This window comes from Lutra lutra, chromosome 1 (genome assembly GCF_902655055.1).
Source record: "Lutra lutra chromosome 1, mLutLut1.2, whole genome shotgun sequence".
Taxonomy (NCBI): Eukaryota; Metazoa; Chordata; class Mammalia; order Carnivora; family Mustelidae; genus Lutra; species Lutra lutra.
In genome coordinates this window covers 35925972-35943958 of record NC_062278.1, presented here as the reverse complement: position 1 = coordinate 35943958, position 17987 = coordinate 35925972, and positions in this window count along the sequence as shown.

Below are 17987 nucleotides of genomic sequence, written 5' to 3'. Positions count from 1 at the left end.
ACTCAAGAGTACACACACACTCATATCCCAATCTCCCTTAATAGGTTTTCTCTTTCTCCATAACATTTATCATCTATCCATTATTTCTGGCATCTTAATATTGTACTGGCTTAAATCTCAGATTTATTTCTTTTGTATATAGGACATAAAACATTCTGCAAAGCATGCAACTTATATTTTATTTATTCATTTACTCTTCCAATTTCTTAATTTCTGTTTGCCTCAGTTTATTCAAATGTAAAATAGTAAAAAATTAGCAACTGCCAATTATAGTGTTTTAGGTGATATAAATTCAGAAGGTATATTTATGTAATTGGCTTAGTGCATAGAATTGAGAATCAATAGGTAATCAATATTACCTATTGATATTGTAATTTTCTTGAGAACAGTTAATTATATAAAGACTAAAATACATAAATAATAATATCGCTGCTTCTATTAGTAGGTATTTTTAGGTCTTAAGAAGCAGAGACTGAGATGGGTATTCCTATTGAGGAAATTAACTGGAGGAAATCTCACAGGAGAAGGAGTGAGGAAAGTAGGACAAAGTATATGTGGGTGTGTGTTGGAGGGGTTGTTAAGTAATGTGTTATCTGCTCAGCTATAGCTGAGTTCCCACAGGAACCTCTGATCCAAAAATTACACCACAGAGTTCTATCTTGATGCAAGGTGGCCAAATATTTGTACCTCATGACAGGCAGGCATGACCACAGGAGACACAGGGTGGGATGGAACTGGGGGTGCAGGGGAGCTCAAAAGGAAGGCTTCCTGGCAAGGAGGCCCACCTTCACAACACTTGTGAGTTTTTAGTGACCAACATTCACAACTCCTAAGGGATGGATGTACCCCTGTTAATGGGGTCCGGGTAAGGTTTTTTGGGGGGCGGGGACGGTAACTATAATTTTTAATTGAAAAACAAACATACAACTTTGGATTTGGTGCAAATTGTGCCATAAGCAGACTTTCTTTAAGTGGCTAAATAAAGTTTAAAAAACAAGAAACAATGAAAGAAAATGTTTCTGGTATCAGAGCAACATACAAAAAATAGTATCGAGTGGATAGTATACCCATTTTGCAATAGTGTAGCTTATAAGTAAATATTGTTGACTGTCCATAGTCCACAACGTTATACTTCAACAACATGCTGATGGTCCATAAGGAAGCTACTTAAAACTTAGATGTTCCCTCTTTAACTAACTCTGTCTTTGTCTGGTGAAGTAGGGTTTAGATATGTCCATCGCAAGCCACATGCAACATATTATTTGACTAATTTTCTAAAATAAGTTTTCAGGCCAATCCCATAAGATAAGGAAAGAAACATCCACTGCAATTTCCAAAAATTTATCATAATTTCAGACATTAAAAATAACTGGTTGCAGAGTTTGAAATTCACTCACAAATGGGGCTCCATATATGTTTCAGTAGTGATAATGCATGTCCTTCCTATTCTCTTCCTACCTTGTAATTGAACTCCAATTTTAGATTGGTGATCACACTCAATTTTGTAGCCTCCCAGGAATCCCTGAAACTCATAGAGCATGCTGTGGGATGGTGATTGATTTCTTTCAGTTTGTTTATCTGAAATATCAAGGAGATTAACAGATGGAATGTCAGATTCAAATGAAGCTTTATTGCTTCAAGCAAAGGAGCAGCAATTAGATTGTTGTCTAAGTAGATTAACACTCTGAACCCCTACCTGCTCCAAATACTTACCACTAGGACAGCAACTATAGATTCTAGGCAGCCGAAACAGCAGCCAAAACATCTTTGGTCATTGATAAAACTTTTTATCCTTGAATTATACTTTCTGTTGAATCCACCTGCCAATAATAATAGCTCTTCTTATACTTATTGCCCAAATAGATGCTGAATAGAATAATTTTTAAAGATTTTGATGCCCCATGGTAAAATATTATAAACTAAGAAACATTTAATGATTAAAGTGCCAACAAATGCAATGCAGAACATAAAGCACCTGATGTGGTAAATAAATAATAGGAAATGTCCCTGGGTTATTGAGAGCTCTGACTATTTTTTAAAAGGTACATCTTAAATAATTAAAAATCCACTAGATTTAGCACCTCATGAACCTCTCCCTGACTCAAGCTTAGTTCTTCAGTGTTACAGAAATGGATGTAGTGAAAAGGGTTTTAACAGCCAAACATACAATAGTTTGTAGTCCTGTGTATTTTAAATCACTTCTACATAGACAACCATTCTTTCTGTGATATATGGACCAGCAATTCACGCTGAAGAAACCCATGACACCTTCCTCTCAGACAGGCATACACAAGCACTAGGAGAAGAGGTTACAACATAAAATACATGAGAATAATTATTTTTATACACTTGATAGAATTATAATACTTGCTAAGTACTGAATTCAAAGCGGCTAACAATATACAGTATATTTTAGCACTGTTTCTCAACCTTAGCACTATTGATATTTTTGGTCAGATAATTCTTTGTTGTGGGAGGTTGTACTGTGTGTGCATTTTAGGGTGTTTTGCAACATATCTGACCTCTACCCTCTAGATACTAGTGGTAGAACCCATCTTTCCAAGTTGTGACAACAGAAAGTATCTCCAGGTATTGCTAAATGTCCCACGGGGGGCAAAATCTCCCTTTGAGGACAATTGCCTTGTAATATGTTGTATTTGACAACAGATATAAAGTCATGTTAATTATTGAGGACACAAAAGAAACAAATCATGAACTCATCAGTATTCAGCCATATTAGTGTTACTACAAGGCTACGTGAGACTCTTTGCAGCTGAAAGTGTAGTCTTAGGCAAACTGAACAAAGAAAACTGGGTTGTAGAGAAGGCACATGATAAGAAGGTTAAGCCTACTTTCCTGTTCAATGTACAGTCTAACCTCCCAGAAGCAATTCTGAGACAAAATAAGAAGCCCACTTGCATTCACAGGATTTGCTATCATTTCAAAAGCAATATGAAAACAACTTAGAAAGCTCTTTACTATTTTTATATGTATAAATGCAGTATCACTGTCCTCGAACCACTCCTGACTCTGTGGAACGCAGTCTGTATGGATTCTGAAGTCATGGTTGTAACTTGTGTTTATGTGTGACTAAGAGCAATTTTATTTTCCTAGATCCCTGTCCTAACTCCCTACATAGCTATTCTTTATGTCAAAGTTTTATAATAACTATGCATTTCATAATTAAATTACAGAAGAGAAACAATTGAATTTCCTTTCTCAAGATTCCTTCAAAATGCTACAATCCATTCCATAACAGGTTTAAAAGTCTAAAAAAATTGTTGGGAGACAATTCTCCATGGGTCTGTCGCAGTTCTGCATGTCTTGCCCTCAGAGACACTGACTACCTATTTTCCTGATTATCTGTTTATGGAAATTTGTCTAATGAAAATCTTTAGAAGGTAGAGATAATGTTTTCATCCAGAGACAAGAAGAAGTATGATTACTGTCCAATATAATAAACATAATATTTCTCTCTGGAACAAAAATCAGGTTTACTACCTATTTAAAATTTTTTGGTTCCCTAAGCCCAGAGTTCCTTGCTTGTAACAGAACTCACTGTATGTGCAGGTATACCCTTACACTTTTCATATCACACTGTGGGGATTAAGACTCAGGTCATGAATACATGAAAATACTCATATTCATATATTCTTTGTGAGTAAGAGAGTCCTTTAATCTCTGACCCAGGAATGGTATGTCTTTCTTTCAGCATACAGCCTTGATGATGCTTTTCTACACACATTCTTTCTCAGGTATTCAAATGAAGTGACCACTGTCCCAGACTTTCCATTTTAGCTCTGAAAATTCCACATGTAAGGAGGTTCTAGAGAAAACAGGACAGTTATTCACACTACAACACATATGAAAATGTATGTTTTTTGTTTGTTTGTTTTCTTTCTTGTCCTTCTCTCTGCTTTCCTTTCCTTTCTCTTCTTTCTTTCTTCCTTTTTTTCTTCTTTTCTTCCTTTTTTCCTTTTTTTCCCTTTCTCCCCTTTCATCTATCTCTCTATTTTTATATCTTTCTTTCCTACTTTCCTTCCTTTCTTTCATTCTACCATTTTTCAATTATGACTTTAAAGATTATAAAAAAAAAGACTGTGAAGAAGAATCAGTTTCAAATGTCAGGCATCAATAGAACATGTTTATAGAATGATAACGGCAGGTTTCATAATTAATTAGAAAACTGATAGAAGCAAATTAATGATATTTTAATTATTTTAAAGTTTATTACATGACTATATGCACATATTTTTTTTTTCATATATGTTCATTCTGGGTTCTAAAATTGATTCTGTAACTCTTCTCAAATATTTTGCTACCCAAATTTGTAGAAGGGTCCAATCCCTTATGCCATTCATCAAGTCTAGACATGATATTTGGATGCTTCTTTCTTTCTTTATTACTTCCTACTTCATTAAAATCAGAATTATCTCTGTTGTTTACTTCAGACAAATAAATGTAAGCAGAATATCACACAGCCCTTCCAAGGAGAACTTTTAAGAACCAGAGTCATTCCATCATTGCCATTTGTTCCCAGACTGGCAATGTGTCCCATAGGACCATCCAAAATCTGAATCAGGTTCTCTGTCTTTCCTGTGCATTGATGCAATCACACAGGCAATGAAGCTATCTTCTCTCTTTGCTAATGTCTTTCTCATTTTCTGGCCATTTCAGCTTAGGAAAGAAAATTATTAGCCACAAGAAAAAGTTAGAATTATTGCTAATTAGTTGCCATAGGTCACTAACATAAAACCAGGAAAGTCTCTAAACTGATAAAAATGTATTTCTATATAGTGAACCATATATTTTTTTTCAGGACTACTCTATGAATTTGAGGAAATGTAGTCTCTCAGACATACAGAAAATAAGAAAAAAAAGATAATTGTGAAATTTTAAATGAAACTATTATAAAAGAATCTGGGCAGGACTGTTGTCTATAAGAAATTATGATATATTTATGAAGAAAATAACATAATGGTGGGGAACTATATATACACAAAGAGGGTATAAATTACTAATATCAGAAATGAGAGGGGACATCATACAGATCTCATGAACATTTAAAGGATAATAAAGGAATGCTATGAACAACTCTATGCTCATAAATTTTATAACCTCAGTGAAATGGAAGGATTCCATGAAAGAAATAATCTGCCAAAGCTAACAGGAATAAGTAGACAATCTGAATAGGCCTGTATTTATTAAAGAAATTGAGCTGACAATTAATAACTTTATAAAAGAGCAAGTACCCAGCCCAGGTGGGCTCACTGGTGAATTCTAACAAATACTTAAGAAAAAATTATATCAATTCCCTACATTTTCTTTCAGAATATAAAAGCAGATGGATTACTCCTTAACTCATTCTATGAAGTTAGTATTACCCTATCCTAAAACCAAAGAAAAACTTTATAAGTAAAAGCATCTACACACCAATATCTCCCATGAACATAGATGCAAACATTCTTGACAAATATTATCAAATCTAATCCAACAATATGGAAAAAGAATTATATACCACTACCACCCACATAAGATTTAGTCCAGTCATGTAGCACTCATTCAACATTTGAAAATCAATTAATATAATCTATAACATCAGCATGCTAAAAAAGAAAAAATAATAATCATAACAATAGATGTAGAAAAGCATTTGGCAAAAATCCAACATCCATTTGTAATAAAAACTCAGTAAACTCAGGGGAGAACTTCAGCTTGGTAAAAATATTTCTACAAAACAAGCAGTGCTCTCTCTTCAGAATATTAACTTTTGTGAGGTAACTTTCCTCTTTTATGAGGAAAATATATATTTTACGACATCATATTCTTTTTTTTTTTTTTAAAGATTTTATTTATTTATTTGACAGAAATCACAAGTAGGCAGAGAGGCAGGCAGAGAGAGAGAGGGAGAAGCAGGCTTCCCGCTGAGCAGAGAGCCCGATGCGGGGCTCGATCCCAGGACCCTGGGATCATGACCTGAGCCGAAGGCAGAGGCTTTAACCCACTGGGCCACCCAGGCGCCCCACGACATCATATTCTGATAAATATGGGTTATGCCACTTTTCTCTAAAATCCTTGAATGTTCTCGTTTACTTAATATATATTGCAATCGCTCAGTGGATTTATGCAAAATATACAATTTTAGGGCTGTTTTTAATAACATTACTGTTTGACCAGCATAGAAAGATTAAGTACAGACCGAATATTGTTCTTTATAGATAAGTGTGGACATACTTCCATGCAGAGTTCAAACTCTTTATTGCCATTGTTTAGAATCAAGTGAAAAGGTAAGAATTCAATATTATGCATCATTTGTCATTTCTGAAGGAACATAGTTGTCATGAGTCACCATTTGAGTCAATACTAATTAAGTCTCAAATTACCAGCTTTTTAAATGGCATGCTGGCTGGCTCTCCATGGGGCATAACAATAGGCTATATAAATGTGGAGTCAATTCAACTTGTACTTCATATGCTGTGAATCATTCTCATTGTAAAAGAAATTTGCATATAAATCAGGGTACCTTTAGTTCTTTCTCCAGATCATAGATGGCTGAAGATTCCAAATGAGGTGTTCCTCCAAAGACTGGTAACTAGTAGGAGAATTTCATTCTGATATTGAAGCTGGAAAGATTCAACATAAATTAATGAGATTGGCCATCTGCAGAAGTGACCCATTCTAACAGATGGTTCCTAAATGTGAGAATAATTACACAAGGGTGCTTCTCAAATCTCATTAAAAAGACTAAAATAAAGCCAACGTAGGATAAACTGTGACCTAATTAATTGTAACTTCTTCTAGTAATGTCAGCAGAAGGCTAAGGCATGCCTGAAGTCTAGGGGAAGAAAAGGAGAGAGCCAAAAGGCCACAATTTGTTACTGGCATCCATTCAGGCAACATTTATTGAGTGCCTACTTATGGGCTAAACATTATGTAATATGTTGGCTCTTACTTTGAAAATAGGAATCACAACACTGAAGATAAATATTTGTATTTGATTGGCAAGCATTTCTTTTTGGTGTAGACAGTTGGATTAAATTACTAGATTTTAGTAATGCTACTAATTAAAATTCTCTAAATTCCTCCAGTCAAGTCTTTTAATAAATTTGTGAACTGATTAACTGGCATAACTATTTTGTTTGCCTGTTTTTTTTTTTTTTTAATGTCAGCATATGTAATAAAATTATTTTACTGAGAATATATTAAGTGTAAGAAATTTTGAATAAAACTATGAAGGATGTGATAATAAATATGGCTTGATGCTTTATTTACTCTCTTTAAAGTATATAATCATAGGGTAAATAAAATGTGAGATAAAATAAGAGCTATAATACTAAGTAAAAGGATCTAGAAAAGAGGTAATTCTGGGATGTCCAGGTGACTCAATTGGTTAAGCTGCTGCCTTTGGCTCAGGTCATGATCCCAGGGTCCTGGGATCAAGCCCCACATTGGGCTTCTTATTCAGTGGGGAGCCTCCTTCTCTCTTTGCCTCTGCCTGCCACTCTGTCTGCTTGTGCTCTCTCTCTCGCTCTCACTCTTGCTCTCTCTGTCTTTCTCTCTGACAAATAAATAAATAAATAAAATATTTAAAAAAAAAATAAAAAGAAAAGAGGTAATTCTTCATTTGGTATTCGGAAGCTGTGGGTAGAATAGGAGAAACTTTCATAAAGGAGATAACATGAGCTGAATTTGAAAAGATTCGAAAAGCTCTAGAAAGGAGGAATAGTGCAAATACCTTTTGGAGGGTATAGTTAACATACAATATCAGGAAAAGGTAAGGCTGGTACCAGGTAAGAGGAGGCATAATAGCAGATGAGGTTAGAAATACATTTGGAATAAAGTCCCTGAGTCCTATGTGCCAAGATAAATATAATAAACTAACTCTATAATGCAGAAAACTACTGAGATATTGTTAGGATATAAGTGGAGATCATGGTTAAACATTTCAATGACTCCATGCACAATTATAAAATTGCTTTCTGACTTCTAAGCTAATTTATTGTTATTTGGATGAATAAAATAGCACATGAACCTTCCCTAGATAGACTGATTAGATCAATATCCAGATTATAAAATACTGAGAACCAGAGTCTGGTTCCATGAAATAAATATTTCATGAAGTCATAAGATAACCAAAAAAAAAAAAAAAAAAAGGAGATATTTCTACTCATCCTCTTTCTTCCAGACTATGATAAAGTCCAAATTTTAAAAGCTGAATTATCACTGAATGAGAAACTGAATTTAGTCAAACTATGATTCATTTAGTGAAATAATACGTCTTTACTAAAAGAAAAACTTTTCCCCTCAAATCTACTAATATTAGATAATTACATTGTTGCACATGTATTCTCTTTAGAATTTGAAATTTCACGTACTTTGAGATTGGAACATTGTTTTAGCTATCTTCTTTCTAATGAAAAACCCAGAGGTTGAGAGTAAGTAAGTTATTAAAGTTTATTTTAATGTAGAGTTTTTATGTCGGGGATAATAGTTTTAAAGCACTTTTCTACTTAAGTTTTCTCCAATGAAGATTTATGAACAACGTTGACATTAGTAATTTCTACTTAGGTGCTTCTCTTTTTCAATGCACCCCTGAATTAGAGACCAAAGTGTCAAGATATGTGCTCATAGAGACCATTTTTAAGAAGGATATCATAAACATTGAAAAAAGAAAAATGACCACTTTTTTTAAAGTAACTTTGATGTAAATGGAATCTTTATTCTCTTCAGTTCCTTTAATTACTTGATTCAATAAGAAATTCCTGCTTAATATCACAGATTTCAATAAAGTGAAACAGAAAATAATTTCATTCTTATGTATTTCTATGTTCCACATATTATCAAAAATATATTTGTATAGAAGTACTTTTTAATTTTTAATTTCCTAATGAAAGGATATAAGTGTATTACTCTTTTCTTCTAGATAAGCTCTAGCACCATAGAGATTCTCATGGAAATAAATAATAAGAAGCAAAAATAGAAAATTAAAAATCAAAAAGTACTTCCATACCACCAAAGAAATGGGAGAATAGGATTTTGTCATAAATCATGTATTAGTATGTTGCCAGATGGTGCTAATCCTAGATTTTGGTTAACTCTTACCCATGTCATATTTAGGATTAATTCAGTACTTACGTTCTCCAATGATCCATTGTGATACCTTGAGCTACATGTATAGGCTTAAGTGGCTCTCTCCCATTTCTTTCTTCCACTTTCTTTCTTTCTTTCTTTCTTTCTTTCTTTCTTTCTTTCTTTCTTTCTTTCTTTCCTTCCGTCTTTTTTTTATGGTTTTATTTATTTATTTGTCAGACAGAGCGAGAGCGTGCACGTACAAGCAGGCAGAGGGAGAAACAGGTTCCCTGTTAAATAACGAGCCCAATGTGGAACTCAATCCCAAGACCCTAGGATCATGACCATGATGTTTAACTGACTGAGCCACCCAGGCATTCCTCTCCCATTTAATTCTGACATGCTGCCATCACCCATCAGCAATACCCAAAAGCAACAGGGGTAGTAGTAGACATCTTTTCCCTATATGTGGCCCATCATTAGCATCAAGGGCAATTATGCTACCTTTTCTGCAAGCTCCTGGGCAGACTTTAGCCAGTCTTTCAAGCATAGTATTCTAGGTTGAATTGTGTTCCCCCCAAAAGATGGTGAAGTCCTAATGCCCAGTATCTGTGCTCATGACTTATTTGGAAACAGAAGCTTTACAGATAATCAAATCAAGATGAAATCATTAGGATGGAGACCAATCCAATAAGCTTGTGTTCTTTTAATAAGGCAAAACTGAAGACAGAGACAAAGCGACAGAGACACTGAAAAAATGCCATGTGAAAAATTGGCATTATTCTGTCACAAGCCCAGGAACACCAAAGACTGCCTGAAAACTACCAGGAAGCAGGAAACAGGCATGGGTTTCTCTTTACCATTCTTGGAAAGAAAAAAATCCCAGTCTCTACAATGGTAAGAAATAACGGTTCATTGTTTAAGCTACACAATCTGCTCAAAGATGAAACATTCTCTACTTCTGAGGAGTTTTTGTTTGTTTTCTTGGGGATTTTCCTGTTTTGTTTTGTTTTGTGGGTCAAATGGTAGTGGAGCACATTCTTCTAAGTTAATGTGTTTTCACAGAACATTAGGTTACTGCCTCTAGCACCCCAGGGTTTCACAGCCTTCTCCTTTAAAATTCAGTGGTTTCATGATATATTTTTGCAGATCTGTATCACAATTCTTTAATTCAGCAGTTGAAGTCCCTCATAAATAATGACTGGCATGGGCTGGAGAATATCTGTTCCGTATTAAAATGATCTCAATTTCAGGTCTCTGAAAATTGCTGATTACTTGGTGATCTTGACTAGAATCTGAAGGTTCATTTCTCCAGCATACTTTCTATAAATGCTCTGGTTGTAATGACAAGACTTTCTTTCATTATAAATCAGTACATACATGGGATGTTTTCCTGTGTCAATAGTCAGTAGCTATCAGGCATACTTTACCTTTAAGAACTTCAGAGAACAGTCATTCTGTCTTGTCTTTATCCTCTAAGAGAAAACTGTGACCAAAACTAAGTCTCAACAACTTAAGGTTTTTCATGGTGCAGAGAGGCCATTTTCAGGAGTCACAGAGATGTAAACTGCTTTGATATCATTGAATCTTGTAAGAAACTAGCCCTAGAGCCTGAGACAGACATTCTCACATACATCTTCCCAATGATTTTTTTGAAGATTGTATATTTGTATGTATGTATTTATAGCACATGCAAGTAGGTGGGAGAGGCAGAGGGAGAGAGAGACTCTTAAGCAGGATCCATACCTAGTGCGAAGCCAGCTACAGGAGTCGATCTCATTACCCTGAGATCATGAACTGAGCTGAAACCAAGAGTCAGACACTTCAGTGACTATGCCACCCAGGAGCCCCATCTTCCCAATATATATATATTTTTTTCTGCTTCTGAGAATTCAACTAATCTATTAGACAAGTGCTAATTGAACTCCAGCAAATGCAAAACTGGGTTTAGCAATGTAGGGAATACAAGAGAAAGATCAGGTTCAACTCTAGCCTTTACAGAGTCTATGAGAGTTCTCTTAGCTGATTCCCTCACTCTTTTACCATTTGTTTAGACAAGATTATTTCAGGGATACCAAAGACTACATGTTTGGATGTATTATTTCTCTCCTAAGTTTGGAAATCCTGAAGTTCCAGTTTCAGACAGATACTAATAACAAATTTAGGTGCATTCTCAATTTTTAAAGTTGAGAGCAGTTTGCAGAATATATCTGAATACTGCCAAGTTTCTGGTCACAGATACTTGCTTTTAACCACTTTGTTATCACTATACAATCTAACCTTACAATTTAAAATAATGAATCTCCTCATATATATCCAAGAAACCTAAGAGACTATGATTTCCAAAGTTGCTTAAAGAATAAGACTTTGTAGGTACAATTTTGTGGAATTTTTACCAGTCAAAGGCAAGAACAAACATTGAAAGTAATTGACACATTTTTAAATGAAATGTACATTATCCAGGGAATTTAGGGGTTTTAATTAATTTCTTTTAAAGGACGTTATTTCTTTCTTTCTTTCTTTCTTTCTTTCTTTCTTTCTTTCTTTGAGATAGAGTGAGAGAGAGAGTGAGAGAATAGGAACACCTCCATGATGAGGTATTAAACTAGATAACATTTCAGATTTCTTACTGATTTTATATATATAGCATTTGGTTGGGGGCAGATAGTAGTTTATGTCTAAAGTGATGGAAGCTCAGTTGGCCAAGAAGATCTCAAATAATAACAGAAACCACTGGAAATGGTCAAAATTAAGCAGCTATAGTTCAGCCTTGGCTTTTCTAAACCTTTTTCTTATTTTCAGCTATTATTTGAAATAATTCCCATTTATGTTTTTATCCCCAATTAGATGAAAGTCATTCCACAACAGATACATTTGTTGATTATTTATGATACCTAATTGAAGGAATATTCCATAGCGATTAGTTATGATGTCCCTGGATACTGAATGATGACATCAAACCAGGTACATGATTATAGTTGGCAGAATAATGACCACACAATTATTCCCCTATTCTAATCCCTGGAAACTACAAATATGTCACCTTGTATGACAGAAGGGAATTTGCATATGTGATTAAAGAGGTTTGAAGAAAAAAAATCCTGGGGCCTGAATTATTCATGTGGTCCCAATGTGATCACAAGAATCCCTCTAAGGTAAAGAAGGGGCCACTAGACTCAGAAAAGGAAACGTGACAGGCAAGCAGATGTTGGGTTGATATACCATGAACCAAGGAAGGTAAGAAGCCTCTAGAAACTGGAAAGACAAGAAATATATTATTCCCTAGCATCTCTAGGAAGAAATTAGTGATGCTGAGACTCTGTTTTTAGCTCCATAAGACTCATTCTCAGATTTCTAACCTTCAAACTATAAGCCAGTATTTGTGTTGTAAACCATAAGTTTGTGGTGATTTCTTGTAGCAATAACAGGAAACCAATGCAATCTTGGAGTTTAAAAATCATGTTAGAAAATTTAGTTCAAGATGGCAGACAAAACAACCTTATCTGCCTTCCAGTTCCCCCTAACTCTTACTGCAATGAAGTACAATTTGTTAAAATTTGTAATAGTGAGGAGTACAGCATTCATAACAGAAATTGGTCAGAAACATACAAACAGAATTAAAATATTTCCAGCAGGTTGAAAATTGAGACATATATATTAAGAAATTACTCAGAATAGAAGAAGCTACAGTCTAGCATATAAACATAAGAAGTCAAGAAGATAGATGGGAGGAAATTTTTTAAAAGCCTGTAACTTTGGGACAAATAAGCTTTGAGAATGGAAGCAGTGGAACAAAAAACATGTTGATCAATTTAAAGGTCTTTTGTACTCAAAGTTGCTAAGTCATCTGGCCCTACTTATTCTCCATCCCCCAACTAATCTTATGCAGGGATTTAGCCCCTGGTATTTTTGTCAAGGGAAAAAACTGGAGCTCTGTTTCTAGAAATTGCATGTCTAGGGGAAAATGAAGTTTTCTAAGACAATGTTAAGATTTCAGAGTATTTCATCTCATCTAAGATTTGCAAGGGAGGAGTGTGAGCAACAGTGTGCCTCCTTCTGGTCTCCATATAAATTTACCAAAACTTGCCTGTAAAGTCTCATAGCTCTCCCACAAACCTTCAACTGCCAGTCAGCTTTATGATCAAGGAAAGAAGACCTTTGAGAAAGTGAACCTCATTACATATTGACAGGGGAAACCCAAGATACCTACATATATTGATGAACATGCAAATGCTATTAAAGTATTTCTGACTGATTGAAAAGCAAGGCATACATATTGAGAAACTAATCTAAATTAAAGAAGCTGTGATCCCAACTAACTCTTTGTTCTTCAGTATTAACAGAAAGTCAAGGTCACTGGAATTTTGAGAAAATAATATTTCAGATAATAAGGAGAAAATTGGAGAAATTTTTACATATCTTAAATTTATGACTTAGAGTTGTTTAATAAGTTATTGAGCCCATAAAATATAAAAAAGAAACGTTTGCTGAAAAAAAAGAATTGCAGAGAGCACAAAAGAAATTTGCAAATTTTGAAAATATAATTTATAACTTTAATAATAAAATGCAGTCCATTGGAGATGGCAAAGAAGAAAGCTTATGAAAAAAATAGTTAAAAAAAATAGAGGGGACTTGGTGGGGGAGATAATATTAAATTATTGGAAGAATCTTCCAAATTGAACAGGAATACCAAATGCCCAGAGAGGTGAAGAAAAGACTTAAGCTTGGACACAGTCTTAATGATATCATAAAACCAAAGAGAAGACCCTAAAAGCTCTTAGATCGAGAACAACAAAAGAGAAGAGATTCTAACTTGTATCCAATATTTCTGTAACTTGCTGACAAGAAATTTTAAAATGGTTATTTATAAAAATTATAAACTTATAGTTGGAAATAACTTTTGGTAACACTTAAATAAGTTCATTTTCTAAGCAATTATTAGTATACTGCAGCTAAACACCTCTCCCTCACACTTGGCTCTGTCTTTCCTCACTTCTTTGCAATTTGTCTCAGCTACAAGCTTGTTCCCAACTAAAATGCTGCTTTTGTTTACCATCTAGCTCTGTCCTCTGGACTTGGCATTCAGGTTGGTTTACTCAGCAGGTTCCTGGTTCCCCTCAAGGATTCTGGCTCAGTTTCACACACTGACCTTCCCTACAGTGAATCACTACTGAGAGCACACGTCCTCTCATATCTTGCCAACCCAATAACCAACCAGAAAATCCTCTACCACAAGGAGAACACAAAAGTCTTATGTTTTTTGCTTGAAATGGCCAAACTCATTTTAATCCATCAGGTGGATATGACAATTTTTTTGTTGTTGTTGGGAAGCAGGTTCTTATTGTTCCTGTTGTTTTTATTTTAATTTATTCCCTCAGTTATGAAAATGATATACAATTTCTCCTCCTGGTATGTCTGTCAATTTTCTTTCAGTTATCCAAAGTTTGCTCGCTGTAAAGTATGTTTCTGAGCCATCTGCAGCTACAATTCACAGCCCATTTATGTCCAGATCAGCAAAATGTATTTCAGTAAACATAAGTTGAATGATGATGGATTCAGAAGTGACACTAATGGAAATGCTCAAAATATAAGATTTGTTGCCTGTTGTGTAAGCCAAAAATTACAGCCATATTGAAAATTAGATATGCATACCACACAAGACCTCAAAGCCTGAAGAGGTTTTTCATCCTCAGATGGATACTAAGAAAATGCTACATGATTTAAAAATGCAGTCATTCAAGAACGTAGGCCAGACACTGACCTCGCAACTATTATATGCGGTTTTATGTGTTACCATGGCAGTCACTTCTTCCTGTAGGAATGAGGTGGTAGAGACCTCCCCAAGAATAATTCCTAAATGGACCAGAAGCCTAAAATCAATGTTTACCCATGTTTTTAATAGCACTTTGCTTTCAACATTGATTGAGTTTATTGAATACTCCCACTGGCCATTTAAGTATCATGTTAAATGGAAAGTTACCAATGGTGTTACTGAAACCTACAACTAACAGGCACCCTTGGTTTTTCAGAGAGCCAATGACCCTGAGTATCATCGGTTACTTAAACCTGTGGAAAGAAGCCACAGGATTTCTGAAATTAGCTGCTTTTCTGGCCTGTTTTCATTGAATTAAAAATAAAAAAGCTTTATAGAAAGTAATTACAAAGTCTTTACATTAATTCTAGTAATTAAATGTGACTGCACCTATTATTATTAGCTTCTGTTCTTTTCTGCATTACTAGAGGCAAGGGGAGCTCAACACAAAAGTTTATGCCTAGCTGGGCATGAATTATTTAAATCAAGTAAATGGACATATTACAAATGTACTCTACTTGAACAACTAGGAAAAAAATGAAAATTTTTGCTTTGAGTGCAAAGAAACACTAATTTCATGATGAAAGCAAAATTGTATGACCAGGTCAAAGAACAATGAAATGACCAAATCCTTTTTCTCCATTCAAGTATTTTTTTTTTTTTTTTAAGACAAAACTAACATTGGAAATAGCAAGAATTGAGAGACCAGTAGAACTGGATTCTCTTTCCTATATCATCACTACCTAAATTTGGAAAAATGCACTCTGGAGAAAAAAAAGTGAGTGTCTTCTCTTTGCTTTCTCTATATGGTGTTTATGGCATTTTGATTAACACCCAGGTATTTAAGAACATCATCCATCTATTACTGGTGTAGTATAAGAATGACTGGAAAGAAGATTAGAAAAACCTCTTTATATGGTCCTTTTACAATAATTGTATTAAATTGATATCTAGAAAGTGATTGTCTCTTTCTATAACATCTGTGAGTCCAATGTGGAGAAGCATGAACAAATTATTTAATATTTTAATAATTATTTATATATTGTTTATCCCCTCTGGTCTTTAAGCTATTTAAAATTAGAGGGTTTACCATAGTATTCTCATTGGGAGACAGTAGAAGTTTAGTAATTGCAGCAGATATATGTTTGTTTTCTCCTAAGCAACTGCTGTTACTGTCTGCTCATTACTATTGTCCTAGTTTCTACCTGTTATTTGAGGGAACGTAACCTAACTCTCTTCTAGGAAAGTAAGCATGAATCCTTGACTACACCAGTCTTCATAGTCCATTCCCTGGTGACAGAATTTTCTTTAGAGTAAAGAATGTGATTATATTGGTTCAATCAAAGTGAAGCATAGAACCTCTGCTGAAAATTCTGACATATACTCGCTCCAAGCAAGATGCTATATTGGAAAATGGCACTACAACCATTTTGCTATTGAATGGATGCCAATCTGAAGGCGAGCTAATACATGAAGGAGGCAGAGTCTTGGAGACTCATGGAGCAACAGAGATGTAGCCAAGATTAAGCCAAGCCTGGATCCCGCTATTTTTGTGGATGTGTGTGTGTGTCTTTTGAAATGTTAAATCAATTTGAGTTGGATTATGTCTTTGTGACCAAGTGTCTTGACTGTTAAAATAACAGGAGATAATAATAAGTTACCTGTGAAATTAACAAAACATTTTTAAGCCAAAAGAATCCCATCTTAAATATTCTATGTTATAGTAGTTCTCAACTGCAGCACTATGGCACAGTGATGAACTCCAAGCTCTCTAGTCATATCAATACATTTTTGTTAATACATAATATGTATCTTTGTAAACAGAGTATATCCATTTGTTTTGATGATACTTAAACTCTACTAATGCACTAGATAAATTATACTACACTTCAGTTTAGTCAGCTGCCCTAATCAGGAATTTGAACTTTAAGAATGTTCAGTTATAATTAAATTTAGGAAATCTAAAATGGGAGTAATTGTTAAAAGCACTTCTACTATTCACATGTCAATCAATACCAAGGCCTTTTCCAAATAGCATAATGAACCTTAGAATTATGTTTCTACTGGTGAAATTAATGGCTTGTTCATCATCATCCTGAATATTAGCAATGGGTTCTCAGTAAAATTAATAGTATTCAAAATATGTAAATTGACTAAAATAATTAAAAATCACTCCTCAACTTTACATAATGAGAGGATAAAATTATCACAAAACTTGATTATTAAATGGTCTGTGTCCAGTCATTAGATTCAAAATTTCTAAATTTCTATATCAACTAAAGGAATATAGAATCCCTTCTCTGTAATATTAGCATGTCTGCCTCATATGAACATCTCATTCAAGGTGTGGCTGAAGCATCAAAAGATTAGAGACCTTTTGGACTTACAAAGCAAGTGACATGAACTATTTCATGTCTAACTTCTTAATGGTTGCTTAATAAATTTATATATATATAGCTAGAATTGGCCTACAATTTTCTTTCTTTTCAAGCTTGTAGCAAGACTATAGGATAAAGCTAATTCTCACCCACCTCAGAATTCTCCAGGGGCTATCATTATCCAACAAAAAGGAACCTGTGCATTATGCATAACCAAAATGACTAAGAGTATTTTATAATACCAATTATTAAAGCAGTGTTTCTCAGAAATAGCATTGTAATGCATGTGTTTGAAAGACATAGTTTAGAGAGAGACATAATGTGTTTCAAGATAGAAATAAGAATTATAATTTTGTCAAAGATGATCTAGACCTGAAAAGTTATATTCCAATGTTGACACAAAGTTAAATGTTAACTAAATGAATGTGATTGTCTCTTTCTATAACATCTGTGAGTCCAACGTGGAGAAGCATGAACAAATTATTTAATATTTTAATAATTATTTATTTATTGTCTATCCCCTCTGGTCTTTAAGCTATTTAAAATTAGAGGGTTTACCATAGTATTCTCATTGGGAGACAGTAGAAGGTTAATTATTGCAGTGGATATATGTTTGTTTTCTCCTAAGCTCCTGCTGTTACTGTCTGCTCTTTACTATTGTTCCTAGTTTCTACCTGTTATTCAAGGGAGCGTAACCTAAATGAAGGACATTAGTCCCAGGATTATAT